General features: G+C 36.8%; 1 protein-coding gene across 1 annotated transcript in view; it reads left to right on the forward strand.

Annotated features, from left to right (window-relative positions):
• Agps (alkyldihydroxyacetonephosphate synthase) overlaps window positions 1–16,740 on the forward strand; it is a 608,793-nt gene that overhangs the window by 12,966 nt on the left and 579,087 nt on the right. The window lies entirely within an intron of this gene.

Genomic DNA, 16,740 nt, shown 5'->3' on the forward strand with positions numbered 1-16,740 from the left:
CATACTTCGTGGACATACGATCAGAATGATCAAAACAGGTGCACTGTTTTGATCATTCTTAGCTGAATGGGCAGATCAACAATGTCTCCACTTGGTTTTTGATGCCAAGAAAAAAGGCACCTTTAAATCAAGAGCCTGGAATAAGGAATATAACCTGAATTTGACATTTGTCTCCACTGATAGTGAAAATCAACCTTTTAGGAGCCCAAATTCCAGTGATAAAATCATTTCCTAGACCAAGATGGAATTTCCAAAAAGCTGACTGGGAAAACTTTACTGAATATCTAGATGCATGGCTTAGAAGAATTCCCCCAACTTACAAAAACTATACACGGTTTACTGGAGTAGTTATAGCGGTGGCAAAAGTGCACATTCCTTGAGGCTACTGAAAAGAATATGTGCCTGGATGGACCAATGAAAACGAATCCCTGTATCGGGAATTCCTTGAAAATAAGACTGGTCCATAGTCTCAACACTGCTCATGGGGAAAAGTGGATTCAAATAACTGAAAACATAGATTTCAAACACTCTAGTAGAAAAGCCTGGTCGCTGCTTAAAAAGCTTAGTTCAAGCCCCTCTGTATCAAAGAAATCTTGTTTTGTCTATCAAAATCAGATAACTGCTCGTATTGTTTCACTTTCTAGAGCTCCGATAGATAAAGAACATACTAAAGAGGTAAAATGCGAACTAACGGCTATGAAGTCTGTAACTCAAAAGAGTCAACAATTCTCTTTGCCTTTTCCCCGTGAGGAAATATCCTTGGCATTTCAAAATATCAAAATGAGGAAGGCTCCTGGATTTGACAATATTCATAATAATGAATTCCTGATACATTGTGGACCTTATGCAAGATTGTGTATGGCTAAGTTCTTTAACGATACACTTGAAAGTGGCTGCGTTTAAAGAATTTAAAAGGACAAAAATTATTGCTGTGTTAAAACCAGGTAAGCCAGCAGACAGAACTGAAAGCTATCACCCCATAGCCCTTTTAAGTGCAACTTACAAATTGTTGGAGAGATTAATATTGAATAGTAGGATAAGTCAGAAAATTTTGGAACATGTTCGAATAGAACAAGTGGGGTTCAGAAGAGATCGCAGCTGCACAGATCTAGTTCTCATCTTAACAACATACATTGAAGCAGAATTTCAAAGATGTCTGAAGACTGCTGCAGTCTTTATTAACTTAACAGCGACTTATGATACTGTTCGGAGGGAGGGACTCGTATATAAATTTCTTAAGGTCTTCCTGTGTAAAATATTGGGTCATCTCCAAAACAATTTACTATGTGATCGATATTTCAGGGTAGTCACCAGAGGAAGCATCAGTCAACAGAGTGCTTAAGAATGGATTTCCTCGGGGCTCGGTGCTCGCACCACTGCTTTTTAGCTTTTACATTGCAGATATTCCTGAAACAGCCAGCAGGAAGTTTATTTATGCAGATAATCTAGCTTTGATGATCAGCGACAAGTCTATAAAAAGAACTGAAGAAATATTGACAAATGATCTGTCGCTTTATGGCAGTTCTATAAAAAAATGGAGATTAGCACCAAATTCTGGTAAAACCAAATGTTCTTGCTTTCACCTCAGTAACAGACTTGTAAATCAAAAACCAGAGGTATATGCCTGATGGAACATGGTATATGCCTGATGAAATCCAGAAGACCTGCCATAAAAACTGCTATGGCAGGTCTTCTTGATTTTAGTATATTAGTAATGTAATCTTCTTAGCCAGAATGACAGTATGGTGAGTAGGTGGGATGTACTGTGGTCTCAAGCAGTATCACCTGATTTGTAATTTTAAGTTTGTAATTATATGAACATCTTCCAAAAACCATCTGGATTTGACCTGCCCAGGAATATATGGACGATAGCTAACAGGATTCATACAGGCCATGGTGTATGTGGAGACTTACTTTCAAAGTGGGGTAAGATACCAAATCCCACTCCCTGTGGAGCCGAGACCCAAACCATTCGCCATATAGTACAGGAATGCGAGCTGACGGCATATCCAGGTGACTTTAAGGATATCTTTGACCTATCCCCAGAGGCAATCAATTGGATTAAAAATCTAAATGTTAAAATATGATTAATCTTCTGTCTGATGCTTGTCATAAATTTCGTTTTTGTATTTGTCTGAATGTAGATTTTTTACTTTTTATTTATATTATCATATGTGTATCTTATCTGTATACATGCATATTTTATCTTATTATCTTTTAACCTTGTGTACATGCCATACGATAAATAATAAATCTAAAGCCTCAAAAAAATTCCTCCACTTCTACCTTAGAATTCTGTGCGACCATAGGTGCAAATGAGGCTCGTTGTCCAGTTCCCTATTCTGATATTTGTCCATTCAAGAAGATTAGCCTCGTATTTAGTGTTGAATACTATAGCTACTCCTTCTTTTCCCTGATTTGTTATTGCCTGAATATAACATTTTGTATTTATTGCTTAGAAAGTTCTCACTAGTTTTTGCCTTTTTTGTTTCAGTCACTCGTATTAAATCTGGTACTTATCCAATTCTTCTGCTAGTTCCATTTCTTTGCCATTTAGGCTTCTTATGTTGATATCACTGATCTTTAACTCTGATGTTTAGTTGGGTGTGTTTTAGGATTTGTTCCAGTAGTTGACTTTTTGCTGTTCATCCTGGTTCCCTGGTGAAAACAATGGAGGCCTTGTTTAAATGGGTAAAGCCCCAGCCAGCATGAAATTCTATCATGCTGTACCATTATTTTGCTTGTGGTTTAAGCCAATAAGAATACAATTTGGCTGGCTAAATCCCAAATTGCCAGCTCATCCTCGTTTGTTCAGTATTGAAGTAGATTCCTAACTGGGTGCACTATGAGAAAGTGAGGATTGGATGTTAGGTCAGAAGCTCTGGTCGGTTCTTTGCATTGCATTCTTTCAAAGCTATGTGGAGGCCTCCTCTCAGTTATACAGCTTTGACCCTTAATCGCCCTTCCCTCTTTTACAAAACTTTAAAAACTACTGACTTGGATACTTTTTCACTTGTACATAATGACATCTAACTGACCACAAGACCTACTTTTGCTGATGACAGTACTGGGGGATGTATATTCTGGTGTGCTAGGTGTGTGCGGTGCATACACAGCACACCTGGAATTGCAATATTACATATATTATATTTCTGCATTTATTCTTGTTAGACTCCCCTAATTGTTTCCTGGCTTTGCATCATTCCTAAAATTAAGCACAATATTCTAATGCTTCATGAAGTGGACAATTTTCTATGTGTAAACATTGCGTCACATTCGTGTTAATAACCCAGGTGTGTGTGGACACAAATATTGACACCTTTTGAGCCCTTTGCATAGACTTATAGATGGCACAGCGGGTCAAATTCTTAGCGTTCCACTGGTTGTAAACCACCAAGAAGACGAGACAAGGTGTATGCTGAGACAATGGCACCCAGAAATCAGTGGCTGTGATTGGTTGTGTCAACCAGTCCAATTAAATGTTGAAATTTATCATGAGTTGCTGTTTTTGTTTTCTGACTTTCATCTGTTTTGCGTGCGTGAAGTATGAACTGATGTGTTTAGGGCACTGATATAGACAGTTTTTTAATATTAATTTTCTTTTCTTTTTGTAGATTGTGTGCTTATAGTCGAAGGAAGTTGGAACTTGTGAATAAATAAGTAATATCAGCTATTTCAGCCTTTCTTTGGTTTAATCTGGAAAATAATAATTTCCCAAGTGATTACTTTCTTCCCCCCCGATTTCTGTGCCTAATATGGCTGTATTTAAAAATCTATCAAAATTCAAACTGTCTTACTCTAGTATTTACCAATGATAATCTAATCTCACCGTGAAGCATAAACCTTTGTCCTTCTCACATGAGTGTCACATGTGAAGCATATCTATAGCTATATAGTTGACCTTTATTCTTTCCATATTTAAAATTATATTAATTGATAAATTAAAGTATTCAAATTATCCTACAATTAATTGCATTGTACCAATGAAGATGAGCACTGATGTACTATGCACTCTTAAAACCTTCACACATCAATAAAAATGCAATCACATAGCCAAATTGACGTGAATTTTTTGGCATGGGTTGTATCAGCCACATGACAGCACACCCAACCTAAATGAGCACATGATGCCACTGGACAGTACACTTCATTCCTCTGACTTCATATGACAACCCTTATACATCACCACTTGGGGTTTCAAGGTCATCCAAAATCCAGTTGGCATCATTTTGGTGGGCCCCATTATAGATAATTAGGTATATTGGGAATATAAACAAACAACATTAAAAATGAAATAAATTTACTGATTATACTTTTACAAAAATGAAACTAGTTATAATTTTTGTACAGCAATTTTTTCCAAAATTTTATCAGATTTTAAATTTCTTTGCTTATCACATTATGATGACGCAAGAAATTGCTTAAAGATTGCACGATTGGTGTAATTCCTAAGACAGATAATTTTAAAACCAGATCTTTAAACTGAACTGGGTGAGGATAACCTCGTGAACTTCAGTGCTACTGAAATGTATGTGTATTATTTCTCATTTCACTTCCTCTTTCTTTTGATAATATCCAAATCTTCAAACAAATCTGTATGTTTCTTATTTGGCTGATTTTATAGTAAAAGTTGTGGACTTTCAAGAATAGACCTTAAGTCTTTCCTTTCACAAACACATGACATCCATAGTCCTCAGTAAATGAGGTCTCTTTTTTTCTTCTGTTTGCACTACTGCTACCTCTGTATAAATCACAAATCCTGGCATACTCCTTATATGGGTTGGTGCACCAAAATCCACCCCCGAAGATGCCTGATACCATTCAGAAGAGGACATTTGAACGTCAGCATAATGTTCTGTTTCTCTCTTATGCCTCTTCTGCAACTATTTTCATGGGCATTTTTGGCCAATATTTGGCCACTTTCTCCAAATAATATAAGCAGCAGCTGGTCTGTAAACTGTTGAGAATTCTGCACTTCAGAATTAATATAGCTATGCACAAACAAAAATTACTGTAAATTTTGTTTCTAGGTTACTGCATGTCAGCACCATACATTGTCCACATTCAAAATTCTTTATCAAATTCCGCCTGCCATGTTCTTTGGGAAGTATCCTGCATGCTCTCTTCTCTAAAGGACAACCTTGAGCTATTTAAGAAGCACATTGACTTATTTTCTTTTATGCACTTGCCATAGCAAGTTCATAAAAGATGCCTGAGGAATCTGTGCTTGAGGCAGAGATTTGGTAACTTTTATGGTCTTTTCCTTTAAGCTTTGCTTGTGGCACTTCTGTGCTATAGGTTTTGCATCCTTTCATTGTGGGGCTGGTATTTTTAATACACTGTGGTTTGATATATCAGTAGAAATTAGCATTTGAATAAAGATATTAACAAAAAGAATTGCACATTTTCTTAGAAAACTAATAGAAAGTTTGCAAAACATAAATGAAAATTTTGTATTAAATATATGTGGGCAAAATTTATGTGCATTATCTTACACCTTTTTTTTGGCAACACATTCAAAAGAATTTTATGTCCTTCATGTGGTAGGTTTTTTGTTTTAACTAATGCAATGAACATCTTGGTTTTTGTCCAGTTTTAGATTTCTTTTGACAGAAAGTTATCAAAGTTTTAGCAATATGCCTAGTAGCCTCTTTTAGTGAATTTCATCTTTCACCTAAATAAGCACATTATCAATGAAGTGAATCTACATAGTTATATAATTGTAACTGCCTACTATAGAAAGATAATTCATATGTTATCTGAAGATAAAGATATTTGTCTAGAGTAATTACTTTGAAAGATTGCTAAATGAAAAAATAAACAGTGACAGCACAGTGATAGAAGACACTCAACAGGAATGCAGTCAGGAGCACATATTAATACTTAGGTAGAAAAAGCCATCAAAAACCTGAAATGTGGAAAGGATGAAGTAGATGATATTTGATCAGAAATGCTCATATATATAGAGATATAAAAGTTTTTCAGTGACTACAGTGCATAATTTCGAAGGCCTACTCAGAGGGTCAAATTCCAGATTGGAGTAGACTCTCCATAATAGCATCTACGAAAAATGAGAAATAAAATGAAATGTGAGAATTACAGAGGAATTTACCTGCTGAGTGTTTCTAGTAAGCTTTATGCAAATATATTAGGAAAAATTGTGGAAGGGAAGCTTGGAGAAGAGTAAGCTCAAGCCAAATAGAGGTTTTCAAGATCAGATTTCGTTAAGATAGATAGTTGAGAAATCATGAGAATATAACAAGGATGCATATTAAGTTTTGTTCTGGAAAAGGCATATGGCAACATGCCAAAAGAAAAGCTCTTCAAAACGCTAGTTATATAGTCTAAATGGGATATTAAATCAAGCAATGCTTAGTCTATATTTGAGTTGTAAGTCAGCAGTTAGAATGGGAAGTACAGGAAAATGGTTTGATGTTAAATCAGGTGTGAGACAATGGTGCATGTTATCTCCACTGTTGTTTGTCATCTATATGGATCACATTATGAAAGAAAGGGGGTGTTAAACCTGATATCAGAATTGTATGTTTATGTAGATGATACTATACTCCCAAATAAATCCAGTATAAAAGTCTACAGGATTCCCTGACTAAATTGAATAACTGCTCTAATAAATTTTGGTATGAAAATCAGTAGTAAAAAGACAAAGAACAATGAAAATAGGCATTAAGATTGAAAACATCAACTACTTAGCTTCAATTTTTAGTGAAGATAGTAAATTAAATGTGGAAATAGACAACAGAATTAGCAAAGCTGGTGTGGTAGGAAATCAAATGAATAAATTTATATGGAATAAGAGAGAAATTGGTCTTCTCTTCTTCTTCCTAACATGGAATTTAGGCCAAGTGGCCTGTTCCGGTTGCATGCCATCTCTTTCTTGGTCTTCCAATTCTTCTTTTTCCACTTATTTTGTATCTGTATAATATTTTTGGTAGTCTACTGTTGTCCATTCTATTTAAATTTTCTAGCTATTTTTGTTTATACTGTCTTATGTAGTAATTAATTGGTTTTATTTTCAGGGATTTTAAGATTTCTTCATTTGTTTTGTGGTCCCACTTGGTATATCCAGCTGTTTTTCTGAGGAACTTCATTTCTGCTATTTGAATTCGTTTTTCATCTTTCCTTTTCAAGGTCGATGTTTCACTTCCGTATAGTAGAGTCGGTTTTGACAAGACATTATATAGTCTGATTCTAGTGTGTTTTTGTATTAGGGATGGCTTAAATATATTATTTATTATGCCATTTACTTTGACAAAGTTTGATATTTTAGTGTCTGTCTTTTTCTTCATCATATGATAGATCACATTCCAAGTATCTGAAAGTATTTACTTGTTCTAATATTTTATCATCTATCACTAATTTACTTCTTATTGGGTTTTCTCTTTTGAATGCCATTATTTTTGTTTTTTCTTTAGATATTGTCGTATTATATTGCTTTGAGATATCATTTAATGATTTTAATGATCTTGGTAAGTCATCTTCTGATGTAGCTAATACTATTTGATCATCTGCAAATAGTAGTGTATATATCTTCATTTGATGGGTCATTTGTATACCAAATGGGTTATGCTGTTTTCAGATTGTTATAATTTTATTTATATATATATTGAAAAGCAGAGGTGAGAGGATACATCCTTGTCATACTCCTCTTGATATATCTTTCCATTCTGAGATGTGTTCTAATTTAACTGCTATTTTATTTCATGTATATATTTCTTGAATAGATTGTAAAAGATGGTTTGATATGTTTAAATCGATTAATATTTTAAACAATTTTTGTCTACTAATTTTGTCAAAGGCTTTTTTATAATCAATAAAGGCCATGTGTGCCTCTTTGAAATTCTCTTCTCTTTTCTATTAATAATTTTAAAGTAAAAATTGGATCTATGCAGGATCGGCCTTTTCAGAAACCATTTTGTTGTTCTTCTAATTTGTTTTCTACAATGCTGCTTAGTTTCTCTTTTAATATTCCTGCATATATTTTATATCCTGTATTCAGCAGGCTAATTCCCTTAATTGTTGCAATTGTCTTTATTTCTTTTTTTATAGATTGGGATAACCAGTGCTTTTTTCTAAGAGTTAGAGGTTTTTCCAGACATCCAAACCATATTAAAAAATTTCATAAGTCTTTCATTAAATTTTTCACCTCCATTTTTGTATAGTTCTATATTTATATTGGTCTTCTCTTGGTGTTTTCCTATTTTTCATCTTTATTATATTTTTCAGTTCTAACATTGTGATAGTTTCTATTAGGTCATTCTTTGTCTTATAAAATTTTATTTCATTGTTCTCATCTGTCCAGAGATTTTGGAAATAGGTCACCCATTTTTCTAAATCTATTCTTTGTATTTTTATCTTTTCTTTTATTTCTTTATTCATGTATTTTATTACTTTATAGGTTTTGGGTTGTGGCTTAAATAAATCCTTTTCTAGTTCTGTTACGAAATTGTTCCATCTTTCTCTATGTTTTTTCCTTACTTCTCGTTTTGCAATTGCACTATTTCTTTTATTCTCTATTTCTGCTTCTATTGTTTTGGAATTTAGCCATTTCTGGTAACTGTCCTTATTGGTTTTTATTATATTTTCTATTTCTTTGTTCCAGTCTCGTAGTCCTCTTTTTCTAACCCATTTGTGCTTTATTCCTAAGGTTTCTGTTGCTTTTGTGAGAATTTGTTTCATATTTTCCCATTCATCTTCTATGTCACTTGATTCATGTATGGTTTCTGTTTTTAAGTTTGTGCATTTTTGATATTGTTGTCTAACTTGAGGATCCTGTAATGAAGAAATTTTGTAGCTTGGCTGGTAAGAATTTTCAATTCTATGTGTTTTTAGCCACTTTGGTTTGAAACGAATTTTTGCTGATACCATATAATGATCAGAGTTTAATTCAAAGCCTCGATATGCTCTTACGTCTAAAATTAACTCCGCTAATTTAAAATTTGTGATAACGTAGTCAATTACTGATTTGTATCCTCTGGCTGACCAAGTATATTTATGTATTTCCTTGTGTTTAAACACTAAATTCATTATTCTCATATTATTATAAATGACAAAATTGAGCAATCTGCGACCATTTTGATTACATGTATCTTGCCAAATTTACCTATGTTTGTTTTGTATTTTTTTGTTTCCTATTCTGGCATTTAAATCTCCTGCTAGCAGTAAATGGTCAGTTTTATTTGTTTTATCTAAGGCATTCTGTAATTCTTTATAAAGTATATTACTGTTTTCTTCTTTTCCCTCTTCTGGTGCATATGCACCAATTATTGTTATGTGGCCACTTAATATCTTGAGTCTAATTTCTATTAGTCTTTCATTCAAATAGTTGTAATATACAACATTGTTCTTTAAGGATGTATGTACCATAATAAATATTAAGAGATACCATAATAAGAGATAAATGCAAGGCGAATCAGAGTAGGAGAGAGAGAGAATTTAGGGAGTATGAGTGAGAGGTATGGGGGTGCTAGAAGAGGAGAGAATGGAAACAGTAGAAGAGAGGGAATGAGAGAGAGGTATGGGAATGCTAGCAGACGAGAGGATGGAAACAGTAGGAGAGACGGAATGAGAGAGAGATGTGGAAGTGCTAGAAGAGGAGAGAATGGAAACGGTAGGAGAGATGGAATGAGAGAGAGGTATGGGAATGCTAGAAGACGAGAGGATGGAAACAGTAGTAGGAGAGACAGAATGAGAGAGGGATATGGAAGTGCTAGAAGTGGAGAAAATGGAAACAGTAGGAGAGAGGGAATGAGAGAGATGTATGGGAGTGCTAGAAGAGGAGAGAATGGAAACAGTAGAAGAGAGGTATAGGAATGAAAGAAGAGGAGAGGATGGAAACAATAGGAGCGAGGGAATGGTAAGAGGTATAATGTATGACGATTCAATGATCCGTGGTGTTCAAGATAGGATGCGTGAGGAGTGTTTGCCAGGAGGAACAATAGAAAGGGTGGCTATGGCAATTAAGAGAGGTGAAAGGGTGGATGAGATGATTGTGATGATAGGAACAAATGACTTGAGTGGTAATGTAAGTCGGGCAGCGAGAGATATGAGATTTTTGCTTGAGACTGTACGGAAGAAGACAGAGAGAGGAAAAATAGTGTGTGTGTTGCCTAGGTATGATAATGATAAGCTGAGCAGAAGAGCGGTGATGTTGAATGGCATAATAGCGAGAATGTGTGACGAGAGGACTGGTATATGTGGATGCTTGGAGTGCGTTTGAGGAAAGAGAGGAAATGTATGCGAGAGACCGTTTACATTTGAATGAGGAAGGACGTAGGCATCTGAAGAGATTGCTGTTCTGAACGAATCAGTGTGTCCCAGGGATGATGATAGCAGGGGGTGGTCTCTTGTGGGAATGGATACTTGGGAGAAGGGAGACAATGTCAGGTAACACTGAGCCCAGTGGAGTCTAGAAGGGATAATGCTGGGTATAGAAACAATGGCATTTATATCCTTTATACTAATGCCAGGAGTATCCGGAATAAGGGAGAGGAATTGGTGGCGCAGATAGCATCAGCCTGGCCAAAAATTATTGCGATCACTGAGACGTGGTTGACAGAAGGGGATATAACAACAGGAATAGAAGTCACTGGGTATAGCATTTTTCGTCAGGATAGGAGAGGAAAGCGTGGTGGTGGGGTACTGCTTATGATAAGTGATAACCTATGTCCTCTAAGAGTGGAGAATTTGGAAGGAAGTGACACAAATGATTTTGAGTGCATATGGTGTGAGGTAGAAGTAGGCAAGACAGGATATTTAGTTGGCTGTTGCTACAGACCCAGGAGCACAGAGGATGGGGACCAGGAGATGTTTAGACAGCTAAGTTTGGCAAGTGCAAGAAGAATGATTGTTATGGGATATTTTAACTTCAGTAGTATAAATAGGAGAGAGGAAGATGCATGTAGCAGTAGGGGAATGGAATTTCTAGAATTCTTGAGGGACAAATGTCTTAGGCAACATGTAACAGAGGGAACAAGAGGTTCAAAAGTTTTGGATTTGGTTATAGCATCAGAAGAGTTGATAATAACTGAGTTGACATCTCTCCCACCAGTTGGAGAGAGTGACCATATGGTGTTGACTTTGAAAATGAATAGACATGCATTAGTATGAAAGAGACGGGAACTTATGTGTAATTATAATGCAGGTGATTATAATAGTCTTAGAAGTCAACTTCGGGAAGTTTCATGGAGGGAGGAATTGGAAGGCCGGGATATCACTAGTGCATGGGAAATTGTGAAAGAATATTTGTTATCAGCAATGGTAAGTTGTATACCACGAGTGAAGAAGATGACGCAATTTGGAGTAAAGTGGATGACAAACAATATTAAACAGGAATTGCATGCGAAAAAGAGGCTATGGAAGAGATATAAGGAGACAGGTGAAGAGATGCATGAGGAATATAAGACACAGGCCAGAAGAGTGACTAGTGTGGTAAGGAAAGCGATACTGGAATATGAGAGGAGATTGGCCCTAAGATCCAAAGAAAATCCTAGTGAATTTTTTTAGCTATGTGGCCAGTAGGAGGAGAAATGACTGTGGAAGAATGATATTGTGGGATAAAAATGGGAATAGAGTGACTGATGCAGAGGACATAGTGGAATTGTTCAATGAACACTTTATTGGAGTATTTCATCCTAGAGGAGTCAGTTTTAATGCTAGAGGGATAGGACTGGTTCAAGGTCTGGAGGTACAGGAGGAGAGTGTGTTTCAGATACTGAGTACTCTGGATGTCAGTAAAGCTGTGGGACTGGATGGTATTTCACCACGATTTTTGAGAGAATGTGCTAGGGAATTGACAGTGCCTTTAACGTGGCTTTTCAATTAAAGTTTGGCTTTGGCAAAGGTGCCCAGGGAATGGAAGGAAGGTAAGATAGTGCCATTGCATAAGGGTGGTAACAGACTGGAAGTGTCTAATTATAGGCCAGTCTGTGTGTCATCAGTAGTTGTTAAGATCTTGGAGAAAGTAGTGAGGGACCGTATACAGCATTGGGCAGATGGGGATAATGTTATCTGTGAGAATCAACATGGATCTTGTTTTAGCAATATGCTAGCCTTTTATAATAAAGTTACAAGAACATTAGATGAGGGAAAGGCATATACTGCAATTTTCTTAGACTTTGCAAAGGCATTTTACAGGGTGCCACATGATAAGCTGATATTTAAGTTGCAGCACATGGGTCTGGATGTCAGATTGGTCAACTGGATCCAGGATTGGCTGTCTGATAGGTATCAGAGAGTTGTGTATGGTGGAGCAGTTTCCAGGAGGCAGAGGGTTACAAGTGGAGTCCAACAGGGCTCAGTACTAGGACCTATATTGTTAAACCTTTATATCAATGACATAGCCAGTGGATTGCAGGGGGATATTCAGTTGTTTGTGAATGATGCGAAGCTGGAAGGATTATTAGTACTAGTGCAGATGTGGTAGCCCTGCAAGAGGATTTGAATAAACTAGATAGATGGGCAAATGAAGGGGGTGGGGTCAGTTTAATGCAGCAAAATGTAATGTAAGGTCTTCAGGTTTGGGAACATCGATGGGATGCTGCATACTCTATGGGAGGAGTTATACTGGAGGAAGGAGGGGAGACAAGAGATCTGGGGTTGATGATTGATAGAAACCTGAAGTTTAGGGGACATATTGCAAAGGTGGTGAAGGTAACACAGAGGATTGCTGCTATTATGAGAAGGACACTGACCTGCAGAGATAAGAGGGTTATCATTCCGTTGTATAAGTCTCTGATCAGACCACACTTGGACTATTGTTCTCAGATTTGGTCCCCAGGATTTGAAGGGGATAAATTAACTGTGAAAAGATACAAAGACGGATGACAACGATGGTTTCAGGACTGTACAAGGATAGTTATGAGGATCGGCTGGGAGAATGTATACTGCAGAGTTTGGTGGATAGAAGGAGAGGTGATATGATTGAGACTTTTAAACTGTTGAGAGGTGGTTACACTGGGGAGTTCTTATGCTTGGTTGAACAGCAGGAAGGAGTGATGACAAGAAGCCATCCCTGGAAGTTACGAAAGGAGACTGTGAGCAAGAGGGTAAGGAGTGGTTTCTTTGTGTGGAGGGTGGTTGAGCCGTGGAATGCATTGCGTGATGGAGTGGTGGGAGCGAGAATGGTCAGCGAGTTTAAAGAGTGGTATGATAGACTTTGTGTTTCTCAGGGGGGGACCTCCCCTCGATGAGTCTTGACAGACTTTATGTCTTAGGAAGGACCTCCCTCGATGAGTCTTTTGACTCCTTGGGGGCCTGAATAATAATAATAATAATAATCATTATAACCTGCTTTTGCTCTTTCTTCTTTTTTTTATCCCACTGTAGATTTGTATATAGTTGTTTGTTTCTTTTGTACCATTTTGTTTTTTCTTTGTTTCTGTTACTATACATATCTTTATGTTAGCTTGGTTTAGTTGTTTATCAAGTTCTTCTTCTTTGTGTGTAATGCTTCTCACATTCCATGTTGCAATCTTCATTATGTGTTCCTTTTTCCAATTTCATTTACCGTTTCTTGGGTTGTGGTCTTTTCCCTGACAGTCCGTCTGGCTTTTCTTTGCATGAAACTTGAAAGTATTTTGAATTTCCCCAGGGCAGGTTACTAACCTCTCGCTTGGTAAGTCCAGTGGTAGGGATGCTACCTAACGCCTCTGGACAGGCAGATCTAACAGCATTTACTCTGTTAGGGTGTTAAGGTTATACCGCCCATACTCGGTTGCCAGTGCCTCTTTTGTACTTTTAGAACAGGATGGACCATGGGAAGGTGAGGTTGACATTTGAGTGGGAGAGGCTATGTATTGCGCTTCACCACCCTTTCCACCCTGAGAAATTAGTCAAAACACTAAACTAGCTATGTACAAGCCAATGTTCAAACCAATTTTAAGTTATGGATCTGAGAGCTGAGAAATCAAACACTGTCAAAGACTGGAGACTACAGATATCAGAAGTCTGAGAAAGATGAGTGGAATGAAGAGGTGGCATCAATGGCAATACCATATTAAAAATTAAGGAATGCATTCCACGGGATATTAGGGAAGAACTTTTCATTATTAACATTTAGGGATGTAGAGTTCTTATATGGTATGGTCACTTAGACAAAATTGGAGAGGAAAGGTTATCAACACAGGTGTTTTTTGCCAGGATGGCAGGAAAAAAAGATCCAGGTGGATTGATAAAGTACTGACAGATAACAGATTAATTTGGAGGAAAATTGTCGATCAAAATTTACTGCTGAGAGAACTTTTTATATTATTATATCCTGTACACCCCTTGAAGGTATTTCAGGAATTTGATTATGATGATGATTGGTGCTATCTTATAGCATCAATCCGTCAACCATGTCTCAGAGATCCCAATAATCTTAGGCCAGGCTGATGCTATTAGTGCCACCAATTCATCTCCTTTATTCCGGATACTCCTGGCATTAGTATAAAGCATAAAAATGTCACTGTTTCAATACTTATCATTATCCCCTCTAGACCCCACTGAACTCAGTGTTACCTGATGTTCCCCCCCCCTCCCCCGAAGCACCCATTCCTGCAAGAGACCACCCCTGCTACCATCCACCCTGTAAATACTAGTTTCCCTGCATTGACACAGTGACTCATTCAGAAAACAGTAATCTCTCATGATGCCTACGACCTTCCTCATTCAAATGCAAGCGGTCTCTTGCATACAGTTCCTTTCTGTTCTCAAATGCCCTCCAAACATCCACATATTTCAATCTTCTCTTCTGAGACATTCTGGCTATTATGCTATTCATTATTACTGCTCTTCTGCTCAGCTCATCGTTAGCATACCTGGGTAACACATACACTATCTTTCCTCTCTGCGTTTTATTTTGTGCAACCTGAAGCATGAATCTTGGATCTCTCGCCACTTGATTTACACTGCCTCTCAACTCATTTGTGCTCACCATTGCAATCATCTTATCCATGCTTTCACCCAGCTTTGCCATAGCCACACTTTCTATTGTTCCTCCAGGCAAACACTCCTTTGGCATCCTATCTTGCACACCATGGATCATAGTCTCCATACATCATACCTCTTACCACTCTCTTCCTTGATTGCTTACCTGTCCCTCACTCCGTCTTTTCTATCCCAGGTTCCAGTACTCCCTTGCATACTTCTCATTCCCTCTCTCTGACTGTTTCCATTCTCTCCTCTTCTATCATTCCTTCTCTTCTACAGTTTCTATTCTCTCCTCTCTATCATTCCCATAACTCTTTCATTCCTTCTCTTCTACTATTTCTGTTTTCTCTTCTATCATTCCCATAACTCTCTCATTCCCTCTCTTTTACCATTCTCAAAGCTCTCACTCCTACTCTTTGCCATGCATTCACTCTTCCATTTGCCTAATCTCATCTTTCATGCTTCTCATCTCATTCCTGAGACATTCCACCTCCTCTTTCAGCTCATCTGTTTCTCTCTCCATGTTACTCTAGACAATCTCCGAAAACTTCACAATCATTCAAGCCTTCCACACTCCCCACTCTTATTTTTTCATTCATATTCTGCTCATTATTGAAGGACTGCAGTGGCTACAGTATCATGTTTGTTTTCTAGAACAGTTTGTCGATTATATGGAAAAAAAATACAAAAAAAGTTAATGAAGAATGGGAAAAAAAATTACCTTTTCCACTAACATTACTGTAGATGTATTTATAGGCTAACTTTTAGCAGTTGGGAGATACAAAAAAAAAAAAAAAAATCTTATTTCCAGAATGTCTGTCTTCACTTTTTGTGTCATTCTTTATCAGAAATTTCATTTCTGATATCATTGAGTATACAGAACATTTTGCCAACTTCATGATATTTATCCACTTTCTTCATACTAGTCTTCCAATGACTTGTTTAGCTTCTTTTACATAGCTGAGTTATGTTCTTTTAGGGTACCTGCTGGATTATTTGTCTGAAAGTTTTGATAGGAATTATTCTTTGGCTTTAATGCCTTTTTAATTTCTTGGTCTATCATGATCTCATTTTTTTCTTTTCTTTTTTTTTCTTATCTTTGTTGGCATCTTCTCTTCTTTCCTTCCTTTGCTGAATCCATTATTTTTTTTCATTCTTATTTTCTTATCTTCAAAGTTTAATTTTTCTCATTATCTCACCTTCCCTTTTTTATGTTAAGCTGAATAGCCTTATAATAGTCAATCATGGCTTCTTAGGAATATTGCCAATAATGCATTTAATCCTATCTACATTCCTATTCAATTTTCTTATTTTGTAGGATGAAAAACCAGTTTTGAGGAGGAAACTATTTATCTGAAGACCCAAGTTCAGATCTCATCTAAGACATAAACTTGGATCTTTCAATATACAGGGTGTTCGGGATAAATTTGACATATTTATAATTAATTATATTTTTCCGTAAGTTACATGTATTAACACACACTTCTCTTCATTTAAAAGTTTGGACCCTTCTTCATTCATATACAAGATGTCAGAAAGGATGGATAGCTGGAACCCACCTGAATCATGGAAGAGAATAACTTGTATCATGATGATTCGTGCCCGCCATCAAAATAAGGATATTACGACTGCTGCCCAATGCTCCCTGAATACAGTAAAAACAATCAGGCATGAACTAGAGACTTGCAATGGTGACTACGAGGATGTAGCAAGAAGAAAGATCCCTAGCAGACGATCTGATTGCGTTCGTACAGCAGAATTCCTCGCAAATCTGCAGGAACAGGTGTTGAAGAACCCTGGCATTGGAATTCG

This window comes from Typopeltis vanoorti, chromosome 9 (genome assembly GCF_054136105.1).
Source record: "Typopeltis vanoorti isolate ZY-2024b chromosome 9, IOZ_Tvanoo_1.0, whole genome shotgun sequence".
NCBI classification, from domain to species: domain Eukaryota; kingdom Metazoa; phylum Arthropoda; class Arachnida; order Uropygi; family Thelyphonidae; genus Typopeltis; species Typopeltis vanoorti.